This window comes from Panthera onca, chromosome B4 (assembly GCF_046562875.1).
Source record: "Panthera onca isolate mPanOnc1 chromosome B4, mPanOnc1 haplotype 2, whole genome shotgun sequence".
NCBI lineage: Eukaryota > Metazoa > Chordata > Mammalia > Carnivora > Felidae > Panthera > Panthera onca.
In genome coordinates, this window is record NC_138345.1 from 129,711,287 (window position 1) to 129,724,547 (window position 13,261).

General features: G+C 45.6%; 1 protein-coding gene across 19 annotated transcripts in view; it reads right to left on the reverse strand.

The window, feature by feature from the left end:
• The window catches only part of RBFOX2 (RNA binding fox-1 homolog 2), a 286,269-nt gene that overhangs the window by 232,675 nt on the left and 40,333 nt on the right, over positions 1-13,261 (reverse strand). The window contains exon 1 of one of the 19 annotated variants that reach the window (XM_081796244.1): positions 10,072-10,178. The exons of the other annotated variants lie outside the window; for them this stretch is intronic. The gene's annotated coding sequence lies outside the window, so the exon portion shown is untranslated. Of the gene's footprint in view, positions 1-10,071; positions 10,179-13,261 lie in introns of those variants that run through there. 19 annotated transcript variants of the gene reach the window in all.

Consider the following 13,261-nt stretch of genomic DNA (forward strand, 5'->3'; position numbering starts at 1 on the left):
GCAGATCTACGCAAATCACCCCCAGCCTAGGCTGTCCCCGACACAGGAGCTATGCAAGCCACCACAACTGGCTGTACCTATGGAACAAATTCTTGACCCGAGGCTGGGTTGCAGGGATTAAGAACCAGCTGAGCAAGTAAAAGGTTTGCGACTAGAACTGTTGCCCGTCCCCAGCCTTGCCTTGGGCCACGCCCGCAGCCACAACCAGAAGGGCAGGAATTCGCTCCGAGCACATGTAAGGTTTCTGGCAAGAGGCGCACACCACGGGGTAGCTGCCTTTATCTCAGGTCGGGTTTCCTCCTTAACTAAAACTGGTCAAGCAGGGGTCTGGTTCTTAGAGGGCCTGTTGTGTCGTTTCACATGTTAGAAGTGGAGAGACAAATAATCCTATAAAACGGAGCCGGCTCTGCCTAGTCTCCCATCCGGGTTAGCGCTTCTCCCGCACCACTGCATGGCGTGTCCCATGTGGGGAAGCTCCCTAAAAACATGCCCCTTCAGTGAGTTACACCTCCCCCCTCCCTAAACTGGCAAGACTTCAAAGGCATTCAGAGAGAAGTAAGAGTCTCCCACATGGGGTTCCAGAAACAGCCAAGCCGAACTGTAGGAGGCGCATCAGAGGCACCCGGCCCGCTCCCTGAACACTAATACATTTCAAATTCGGCCCAGAGAACTTGGCAGCTCGGCTCGCTCGCAGACCAGCTCTAAACACAACTGGACCGGGCAGGATTCTTCATGGCAAACAGCAGTGGAGGGGGCCAATCAAAACTCCTGGCCCTGCCAAAGAACTGCAGGCTTTTCCTTAAAGGGAAAATGCTTCAAGGTACGTGTTCCTGTGTGTGTGGTTGTGAGCAGAGAAAAGGAGTATTTTTGGAATTTCTACCTCCAGTTAACTTTACTCGTATCAATTCCTTTTCCCGTATCTGTCCCCCTCTACAACACCAGCATCGCCGCGGGGAGTAACGAAAAGCAAGTCAGGACTCAACAGAAAGACGACCACAATCCGGACACTACATGTGACCAAAGGAGGCACGGGACGCCTCCTCATTTTAGGAGAGAACCCGGACTCACCCTTACAGCTGCCACTGGAGGGCAAAGTTTGGAGACTTCTCCCGAAGATTCCTTCCCTAGATCCTCGCCTTTCCCTACTGCCTTATTCCCTTTCTCTGACCCAGTCCCCCCTGTCACTCGGAACTCTGAGTCAGCCGAAATGCTCCAGCAAACTGCACGCTGATTCAAGGATTTCAAAACCAGAGAAAGCGTGGGACGGGGAGGGCTTCTCTAACAACCTGCAGCAATTCTGTTCTTCTTAAGCTTCCAATCCATCATGGAATGGTACTTTTGTAAAATGCAAGAAAAAGAATCACTAGGGGTAAAAAAAAAAAAAAAGGAAATTTTAAGAAACAAAGACATACAAAAGACAAGCCCAAACTTGTTATTATTAGGTTCGATACTCATAAAATTTCTCTATCAAATTGCTACAAAAGTTTCTCAACGCTCACAAGCAATTTCTATACCTCTCTTGTAATGGGTGAACTGGTAAGAAACCACGTGGGAGAATGCTGGTCTACAGAGGGCACCATGATTAGTCCCAGGGCAGTGAGAACAGACCAAGCTTTGGTGCCACCCAGGCCTAGAGATGAATCCCAGCTCAATCCCTTAACTAGTTATGACTCTGGACATGTTATTTAATTTCTTGGACTCTCAATAAAACAGGAATGTAGTATCACCAAACACTCTTGCAAGGTTATGGAAGGATCAGGAAAATGTAATGCCAAGGAGCCCAGCACAGTGCCTGAATCAGACTAGGTATCCAATAAAAATAACTATGTTTATCACGTTTTTCCAGAGATTTCCTTTCATCATTCTCTTTTAATCCAAAGGCAATTCCAGGGCACCTGGGTGGCTCAGTCGGTTGAGCGTCCGACTTTGGATCAGGTCACGGCCTCACGGTTCGGTTCGTGAGTTCCAGCTCCACTTCGGGCTCTGTGCTGACAGCTCAGAGCCTGGAGCCTGCTTGAGATTCTGTGTCTCCACCCCTCTCTACCCCTCCCCTGCTCATGCTCTGTCTCTCAATAATAATAAACATTAAAAAAGTGTTATTATACAAAGGCAATTCCAATTCCAGTAAATCTTAACCTTGAGAGTTAGTATTTTCATAGCGAATTATAACAGCAAAAGCCAGATCTATGATCTCTTACTCTCCTTAGTATCTTTTCCCCTTTGGTGTCAGAACCAAACGTTCTTGTGCCAAAAAATGCATTCCTATTTGATTTCTAGTGTTTTCTGTTTAACTCAAAATACATTTCAATTGGAGGTATAGTCAAACTCTTTCTTACCAATCTAACCACCAATTCTGCTGTAAACCCAGTTTTGCTATATTATACTAAATATTGAGACCACACAGGAAGAACGATTTTTTTTTTTTAACGTTTATTTATTTTTGAGACAGAGAGAGACAGAGCATGAACGGGGGAAGGTCAGAGAGAGAGGGAGACACGGAATCTGAAACAGGCTCCAGGCTCTGAGCTGTCGGCACGGAGCCCGACGCGGGGCTCGAACTCACAGACCGCGAGATCATGACCTGAGCTGAAGTCGGACGCTTAACCGACTGAGCCACCCAGGCGCCCCAGGAAGAATGATTATAAATTATGTAGAAGACACACATAATGACAAAACCCTGTCACCCCAGCCTGGTCTGAACTCTAGTTTCTTAGGCGCTGAGGCCCTTCTTCACAACTGTTCTTAAAAATCTTAATTTAAGTCCCAGCTCTGCCACTTCACAGTCCCCATAATCTTCAGAAAGCCACATTCCCTTGCTGAGCCTCTTCCCTGCCCAGTGAAGCTCCCCATTTGACTTTACCTAGGTTCAACTCTTCCTTCCTTTCTTTCCTTCCTTCCTTCCTTCCTTCCCCCTCTCTCCTTCTATTCATTCATTCATTCATTCATTCATTCATTCATTCATTCATTTATAGCATGCACACAAGAAGGGAAAGGACAGAGAAAGAAGGGGAGAGAATCCCAAGCAGGCTCCGTGCTCAGTGCAGAGCCCAACGCACATGGCTCTATAATACAACCTCGAGATCCACGACAAGAGCCGGTATCAAGAGGTAGATGCTCTACCAACAGAGCCACCCGGGTGCCCCTCGGTTCAACAGTTTCAACACAATCCATGCCAAAGCCCCCTGGCTCCTCTCGTCCTCCTTGTCTTTCTAGCTTGGACAATTCTAGCAGCCATTCTCTCACCAAAGGCTCTGGCCACTACTATCACCCCTCTTATTTTTCAGTCTGTCCTTCCTTTCTTTCCTCAACAAGTACCCTCAGTAAGTCACTGGGAGGAGGCAGTTAATTCCACCAGATCCTCCGGGATCTCCACCTCCCCCCTCAAGCCTACATTCATCCTCTTACAAAGATTTCTCCTGGTATTCACAGCATTAAGGCTATATGGAAAACCCTGAAGAGTCCAGGCCAACCTTTCTACACACTAAAGAAGCTATATTTGCAATGTAAAATTACAGAAATGGGAAAAGATATTTGCAAACATCTAACTGATAAAGGACTGGTAACAAGAATACATAAAGAACTCTCAAAGCTCATTAGGGCAACAAATAACCCGATTTTTACAATGAGCAAAAGGTTTAACAGACCCGTCATCAAAGAAATATGGATGGCAAATATGCCAATGAAAAGCTGCTCAATACCATTAATATTTAGGGAAATAGTCATGAAAACCGGTAAGAGATACCATTACAAACCTATTGGAATCATTCAAGATTTTTTTTTTTTTTTTAAATCGACAAAACCCGGTAGTGGAAAGGATGTGGAGCAACCGGGACTGCCTCATACATTCGGTGCTGCCGGGAATGCAAAACTGGTAAGCCTTTTGGGAAACACTTGGGCAGTTTCCTCTCTTCTCTTCCCTTCCCTTCTCTTCCCTCCCCTCCCATTTCTTTCTTTCTTTTTTTAAGTAGGCTTCATGCCCAGCACAGAGCCCAATGCTGGCTCAAGACCTGAGATTAAGACCTGAGCTGAGATCAAGAGTTGGACGCTTAACCGACTGAGCCACCCTGGTGCCCCGAAGTTTCTTAAACAAGCTTAAGATATGACCAGCAACCCCGCCCCTAGGTATCTACCCAAAAGAAATGAAGATAAATGTCCACACAAAAACCATATACACAGAAATATTTATTGGAACTTTATTCATGATTGAATTAAGCTGAAAACCCAAGTGACCATCAACTGGTGAATGGAAAAATAAATTGTGGCACATGCATCGACAAGGAACTACCAATAATAAAAAGGAACAAATCACTAATATGTAAAATGGGACGGATGAATCTCAAAAGAACACAAAGTGGAAGAGGCTAGACTCAAAAAGCTACACAGTAATTCCATCTATATGACCTTTTAGAAAAGGCAAAACACCATAGGAATAGAAATCAGATAAGTGACTGCCAGCAGCTGGGGATGGGAAGAAGGCTTGACTAGATGGGGACCCAAGGGAACTCTTTATGGTAACGAAGTATTCTGTGTCTTGACTGTGACAGTCGTTACATGACTGTGCTATGTTTGTCAAAATTCACAGGTATGCGTATTTCAAAGGATGAACTTTACTGCACGTAAACTATACTTTGATAAAGAAACAAAAAAACATAAAAGTCTCCCTCAAAAAACAACAGCCTTCTCCTTTCATCATAAAGGAGTTAGCTGAAGATGCAGGTGGGCCAGAGGACGAGGAATTATAAAGAGGCACAGGCCAGCAGGCCCAGAGCCTACGGTCACAGAGTGTTTCGGGGAGCTGAAGGACTATGATGAGGCAGGGAGGCCATCTCAAAAACCAGGTCAGAGGGCCCAGTGACTGAGGATTCCAAGCCATGAGGAGTGGGGTACAAAGGTGGGAGAGACAACCTCCATGGCTGGAAAACTGGTTACACTGAGCAGGTAAGTAAAATGAAGTAAGTAAATGTACTGAGGATAAGAGGAGCCAAGTTTTTCCCTACTTGAGAATATAGCTGCAAAACTGGAAAGAGGTTAGCTGGACTTAAGATGGGCTTATCAATATACGAACTCTGGTTTTATGATACAACACTCATGATTTTACAGTATAAAACCTATAATATACACACATATATATTCACACACATACAAACATCATATATATATCTGCACACACATACAGGAATAGAGAAATAGTTACAGATGTATGCATATATGGTATGTGAGTGTACATATATAAATATATTTTCTGACTGTCTGCTGAGAGAGCCTAGAGGCAGTGACACCCCAGCAACGATGTGTATACCTCAGCACCCAGATTTTGGTTTCTAATTACCATCCTCCATTTAAAAGAAGCAGGGCTCCTTGGAAATGGCTGATTCCAAGGCTAGAGCAGGAAAAAAAAACAAGATAAGCCTGGAAAATCTCGTGTCAAGAAATGTCCCATGAATGACAGGGTCAAGCCAACAGGACAAAGGAGCCAGCATAAAGCAGGTCCCACTGGCTAAACTGAGGACAGCTGAAGGATCAGAATATAGAATTACAACCTATTACAACCTACTGAACAAAACAGGATACATGAGTCTCTGCTGACAGAAATAAACAAATGAGAAGGGAAAATTCTTCTTTAAAATTTTTTTTTAATGTTTTTATTTATTTTTGAGACAGAGAGAGACAGAACATGAGTAGGGGAGGGGCAGAGAGAGGGGGAGACACAGAATCTGAAGCAGGCTCCAGGCTCTGAGCTGTCAGCACAGAGCCTGACGCGGGGCTCAAACTCACGGAGTGTGAGATCATGACCTGAGCTGAAGTCAGACACTTAACTGACTGAGCCACCCAGGTGCCCCGGGAAAATTCTTCTTTAGAGTGGAATGTCAACTAATAAATACAGACAGAGAATCACCATTTGGCAACTATCACAGAAGTGGCTGGTCCAGGAAGGAGTTGTCACAGCTAAGGCTGTGAGCCTGAGGTCCGGTGAGGACCACTTTCCTGATTTGGAGAGCATATCCCGGCTATAGAAGACAGTCTTATTAGGGGGAATACGCACTGGAGTGTTTCACCGTGAAGGGATATCACATCCACAGCTTGCTCTCAAAACTCGAAAAATAATAACAGAGAGGGGTGCCTGGGTGGCTCAGTCAGGTAGGCATCCAGCTCTTGATTTCGGCTCAGGTCACGATCTCCCAGTTTGTGTGACTGAGCCCCACATCAGGCTCCACATTGATACCACAGAGCCTGCTTGGGATTCTCCCTCCTCCCTCTGCCCCTCCCTTACTCATGTTCACTCGCGCTCACTCTCTTCCTCAAAATAAATAAACTAAAAAAATAATGGTAAATAGTATGCATGTATACACACACACAAAGAGAGCGGACAGTGGAGCAAACACAATAAAATACTAACAACTGGGAGAGCTGAGTAAAGAGAACATAGGCCTTTTTAAAGTTTTTCTCTTTTGGGGAGTTTTGGCTTTGGTTTTTTTCAGTTGTTGTTCGGGCAACTTTTCTCTAATTGTGAAGTTATTTCAAAATAAATGAAAAATAATAGCCCTCCAATGCCAGGAAGTATGCAGGGCACGACAGAGTTCATCTTCACAAAAAAGCTGATGCTGAAGCTCAGAAAAGTGAAAACCTGGCCCCAAGTCCTCCAGCTAACAAGTGCTGGCCCCACCCTGAGGTGTGCCAAACCTGAAGGCCTTCAATCTCTGCTACGGCACCACGCCACCTTGTCCCCCAAACAGGTGACCGCGGTTTGCAGAGGGACAGGCCAACGTGTGTGCTGACCACTGAGGATGTAAAAAGAATCAGACCAGGCCTGCGCTCGAGGAATTCGGCCTGACAGAGATAGCCAGCCTTGTAAAGTAATAAAGGATTACAGGTGCCACGGTTGGCCTTCTTGCGCGGGGAATGTTGGCCCTCACTCTGTCCTAAGTTCTGTCTGACCCCTTAGAGGGTCACACTTTGCGACGGACAGGACAAATAGACCAGTGGCTACAATGGGATGCGTTTAGGTCATGGAAGTGAAAGGTCTGTGTCTCGTGAACCTATGAACACACACACACACACACACACACACACACACACACACTCCTCCAAGGGCTGAACAGCCCTAAAGAAAAAAAACGAGGCGTGGGTAATCCCAGTATATTTGAGGAGTCTCAAACTATTCTTCTCCTTAGGTTTGCATCATCCACAGAGGTAGTCTAAATTTTGTTTAAAGGGGTCCTTTTCTCAAGTAGTGATTGTGGTGAGATTAGAACTGTTTGGCCCAGTTTTGACTCTGGACTACTGCCAGAAATCATACTCTTAATTTCTAGTGGTTTTCTACTCAAAGCAGAAAAACAACTATTATGTATGAAAAACAGCAAAAGTCTGAAGCTCTACCAAAGCACCAAGAATCAGGTTTACTAGGCTCCCTGCTTCGATGACTCTGAAAGCCAAATTTACTCCCAGAGGAAGTGGGTTTTACCATCAATTATGTGTAAATTAAGTGGTTTTCTTCTAGTTATAAACCAACTGGGGACAGAGGGGATACTGTGCCTCCTGGTGTTCTCCTAAGTTTTGCAAGTAGCTCAGGTTCAGATCCTACATCATTTAAGTGAAGGGAAGGAGGAGGGCACGGGCTACACGGCAGTAACCCAACAGTAGGCATGATAATCATTGCCTTCAGAACACATAATTTGGCAAGGGAGACACATAAACAAAAAGAGTGTTACAGAACATCATCGAAAGAACACCTTCCAGATAGGAGTGGGAAGGGGAAAGTTTCCTTGAAAGGGGAACACCATTTAGCCGAGATCGAAGTAACGAGACATAATTAACCCAAATTTGCCAGGTTTGTGTACTCATGTGTGTTTTACTTGGTGGAAGATTTCCTGAGCAGGCAGGTGAAAACCATACAAGAAAAGATATGTCCGAAGGCAAAGAGGGGAAAGAAACAGCAAGTGATTCTATGTTGCTGGGACAGAAATACCAGGAAAGAACCCTGTGAAAGGCCTTCAGAAATGGAATAATAAATGTTTCATTGTCACAACAACTCCGTGGCCGTCGTTAGGAGCTCCAGTTCACTGATGAGAAAGGTGGCCTGGACAAGGTCACGCCACACAGAAATGGCAGGTCGGCCATCAAACCCATCCTCCTTCTTTTTCATCCCCCTCAGTTTTACCCAGAACAGGACCAGTTCCTCAGATTCCCAAATCACCTTTTCCCTGGATATGCCAACCCTTGCAATTTAACACTTTCAAAATCCAAGCGCTCTCCAAAGTTCATTTTAGCTCCATTTAGAAGCCGGTTCCTCGCTAAAATCTGGTTGTACTCGTGTGTTCACCAATGCGGATTTCAACAACAACAACAACAACAACAACAACGATTTCCCCTTATGCTGCAGGGGCCCCAAAAGTTGAAGGCAGCGCTAAGAAGACAGCCCACACAGAAGTCGTCGTCCGCCCTGTAATGCACAACACATCAGCATCTACTTTAGCTGGCAGCAGGAAGAGACAGAAGTTAGGACCCCACAATTATCCCTGTAGAGCACCACGCGAAAGGAAATGCAGGCGTAAGAGCTACAATAATGGCAACACAAATAGCCATCTGTGCTTATAGCCAGTCATGCCGAGAGCTTTTAAACACCCACATCCCTAATGCCTCCCTCTCCCCCCATGCAGGTGGGCCCATTCCTTTCCATTCTTTTCCAACCCACATAATTTCAAAGGAATAGACAATCCACTGCCAGGAGTGGGGAACAAAGAAAGCTGCTGTAATTTTTTTTTTAATGTTTATTATTTTTGAGAGAGAGTGAGTGAGAGAGAGAGAGAGAGCGCGCACAAGCAGGGAAGGGGCCCAGAGGGGGAGACACAGAATCCGAAGCAGGCTCCAGGCTCTGAGCTGTCAGCACAGAGCCCGACGCGGCGCTCGAACTCACAAACTGTGAGATCATGATCTGAGCTGTAGTCGACCGCCCAACCGACTGAGCCACCCAAGCGCCCCAAAAGCTGCTGTACTTTTGCACATAAAAAGACCACTAAGGGAGGGTCCTAACTCCCCACCCTGTGTTCTATCCATTAAACCAGTACTTCCCTATTTCTTCTACTGTCTAAACATACAGTGACGTCACTCCTCTTACATCTCCCAGGCCCGGTTCCCTGCCACCCACCCTGCCCCGGCTGGATTCGGTACCCTCTGCCCCATCTCAGCGTTCACTCACGCTCTCAATGCACAGCCCACATTACATCTCTGCCTGGTGTCAGTCACCTCCCCCTCTATACTGAGCTCCCAAAGACAGGGAATGTCTCTCTGCCTCCTTCCACACCCTCAACAGCCAGCACGGTGCTAGGCATGCAGGCTCTGAATGAAGGGTCACGCGGCACATACGAGAACTGCGGAACGAAACGGGAAGTGGGCAGTGGAAAAGGAAATGGTTGGACAGTAATCTGAGGTCTGAAGATCCAGGATATCTAAAGAGAAATCATGGTATGGTCTCTACACTGGACCGATATTTTGAGTGCAACATTTACAGAAGAAAATCACCCTTTAGGGGCGCCTGGGTGGCTCAGTCAGTTAAGCGTCTGACTTCAGCCCAGGTCATGATCTCACAGTTCGTGGGTTCGAGCCCCACGTTGGGCTCTGTGCTGACAGCTCAGAGCCTGAAGCCTGCTTCAGATTCTGTGCATCCCTCTCTCTCTCTGCCCCTCCCCAACTACTGTTCTGTCTCTGTCTCTCAAAAACTAAAATTAAAATGTTGAGAGAAAGAAAGAAAAAGAAAATCACCCTTTAACAGTCGGTAATAGATTCGCAACAATAGGAAAAGCTACCAATCCCACGGGAAGAACAACAACAACAACTAAGCATAATCATCAGTGCCACGTCCCCTGAAGCAGTACAGTATCGAGAACAGCCTGCACGACCACCACAGCCCTCCCCCCTCCCAGCGCCGGTTCTCAACACAAACAGCTCTTCAGGGCTCCTTTTTTTTGATTTCTGTCTTTCGGGGGAAACTTTTTTGCCTCCCACTCCCCCTGCCTTTTCCCCTCTCCACTCTCCCAACAAGCTACCAAAGAAAACAACGAATATGTGCAGTACCCAAGAATCTTCAGAAGACACATCTCCCCAGTTCTCCTCAATTTATCCTCAGAGCCGCTGGCAAGAAGGGCTGGTGGTTTGTTCCCAATTACAGGCTTCGTCTGGGGACGAATGGAGCCAGGAAGTCCTCAGCGAGGCGCTGGGAACAATGGGAGATCTCAAAAACATACTTTGGTAACACACTCCCCCACCGGCCTGCAGCCCTGCAACTGCCAGGCTTCTAGCAGGCTCTTCCTGGACTCTAACCCAGCAGCCAATTCCGCCGCTGGGGACATCCACTCTCCCCTCTTCCTTTCCAGGTACGCTTGTCAAAACCCAACAGAACCTGACAGAAAGGTAAGCTGGGGAAAGGGTCTGGTAAGGTCCTGGGAGCGTTTCGAATTGAACCCTGCACTGTACTTTTCCCTGGTTTTTCTTTTCTACGGAAGCGCAAACCACAGAACTGCTGCGAAGAGGTGCTGATTTTTGCTAAGATTTTATTTGCAATCACTGTAACGAGATGTCAAAGCTGAAAGGAACCTCGGGGAAAAAACTCTTCGGGTCCCCACGTTCCACAGATGGAGAAATGCCCAGAGAAAAACTGCCTAACTGCGGTTACACAAAGGAATTCCCTAGAATGTCACATCCTAAATGGCAAGAGCTACACCTAATCCATCTCCGGAGTCCCAACACCGTGCTCCGCGCTTCCTAAACGGTTGCTGAACTGAACTAAAATGAACACAAGTAATTAGCGGGAAATCTAGGGCTGTAACCCACAATGTTGTACTTCAAGAACAGTGTTTTTCCGGGGCGTCTTGGCGGGGGAGGGAGGGGGGGCTCAGTCGGTTGAGCGTCTGACTCTTGCTCTCGGCTCAGGCTGTGATCTCGCGTGGTTCGTGGGGTCGAGCCTATGTCGGGCTCTGTGCTGATGGCGTGGAGCCTACTTTGGATTCTCTGTCCCTCTCGCTGCCCCCTCCCTGCTCTCATGCTTGCACATGCGCACTCTCCCTCTCTTGCTCAAAATAAATAAACTTTAAAAAAAAAAAAAAAAAAAAAGGTGTTCTTCCTTTCTAGATGACTAGAAAGCCGGAGTCTCTGGATAATTCATGCATACAGCAGACCCCATGGAATTCAGACACTCTCCCTCAAAGAACTAGGTACACTTCCTTTAGCGACACCACCTATAACATTTCCAACCCCTTTATGTTCCAACTGATTTAAAAATCAAACGTCTCTAAACTGATTTCCTAAAATACTCCTTCTCCTCTACTCAGAAAATACTTTTAATACAATTTTTTTATTGTTTAATATTTATTTTTGAGAGAGAGAGGTATGGAGGGAGGGAGGAGAGGCAGAGAGAGAGAGGGAGACACAGAATCCAAAGCAGGCTCCAGTCTCCAAGCCGGCAGCACAGAGCCCGACGTGGGGCTCGAACTCAAGAACAGTTGAGATCATGACCTGAGCTGAAGTCAGACGCTTAACCGACTGAGCCACCCAGGCGCTCCCACTCAGAAAACCTGTTAATAATTCTCTTTACTTTCTTTTTTTCCCAAGTTTTCATTTAAATTCCAGTTAGTTAACACACAGTGTAGTATTAGTTTCAGGTGCAGAATTTAGTGATCCATCACTTCCAAACAACACCCAGTGCTCATCACAAGTGCCCTCCTTCATCCCCATCACCTATGTAACGCTTCCCCCACCCACCTCCCATCTGGTGACCATCAGTGTTCTTTACAGTTAAAAGTCTGTTCCTTGGTTTGCCTCTCTTTTCCCCCCACCATGTTCATTTGTTTTGTTTCTCAAATTCTACATATGAGTGAAATCATATACGTCTTTCTCTAATCTTCAATTACTTTCTTAATGACTGTCCCCTTTGATTCCCTCCCTATACTTCAACTTACCCCAAACTAAAAGGACCTCCCTTCCTCTGTGCCCCCACTGAAGTCAATGGTTCTCAACCTTGGCCATGTACTGGAATCAGCTGGGGAAGTTTTACAAAATATGAATTCCTGGGTCCTACTCCAAGAGTTCCTGATCTAACTGGCCAAGACGGGGTATGGCCAAGGAATGAAAGTTTTAAAAGTTCCCCAGGTGATTCTAATGTACAGCTCACTAATGTTGCCATACACGCTCAGAAATTCACCATGTGGTCCATTATATACCCAAAATATAATCTGTTGTTCTGGATTTGCAAGCTATTAGACTGAAGGCACATTAGAACCACACCCTTGATTCACACCTGTCCTGTAATACTACTTGAGTAAATATGCCGATAAAGCTCTATAAATCACTAATGATAATGAATGGCCAGTATCCCACTAAAAGACTGTAGAGGAGGGGGAAAAGCTGTACTGGAGTTTTTTGACTCAGAAACTCATTTAGTTTATAATTTTTGTTTTTGTTTTTTTACCAAGGACCCAAGTCCTTCAAATCCAGATGGCCTTTCTGTTCTCAAAAATAGCTTTTTGTGGGGCACCTGGCTGGCTCGGTCGACAGAATGTGAGACTCTTGATCTCAGGGTTGTGAGTTCAAGCCCCACATTGGGCATGGAGCCTACACTTAAAAAAAAGAACCTGAACAAAAAGAGCTTTTTGTGGCCAATCCCTAAAGAAGCATAAGAACATACCATGTATTTTCATGCCTCAGTTCACACCAATATTTCTGTCTGGAACAACCTTCCCCTATCTGCACGGAAAACTATTCATCCTTCAAAGCCCCGTTCTATCTATTGCCTGGTTTAGTCATTCATTCCCCAAAACCAGAAATCTACTCAGTGTCAGGAATTGTTCCAGGCAATGGAGATACAACATTGTACTAGATACAGTCACTGGTCTCACAGTGCTTACATTCTACTTGGGAAGCCAGATAGTAAACAAGAAGGCAAATTAAAATAAATCCAGACGGCGGTTAAGTGACATGAAGAAGATAAAGCAACACAACATGACAGAGTAGGGGTGGGTAGTAGTAACTTTCCCCAGAGGCAGACTTATTTGATCTTTTAAGACTGAATCAAGAACAGGGAGCTTTCCTGTATTCCTTTTACATTCCCAGCATTTACTCTTAGTGCCTACACAATGAATATTCTAAATGAATAAAAAACGTAAGGGGAAGAAAAAATGTAAAAGTAAAAAAAAAAAAAACAAAAAAAAAAACCTGTAGAAATAATCATGATAATCAACTTCAACCAAGAGTCAAGAAGCAGAACACCTGG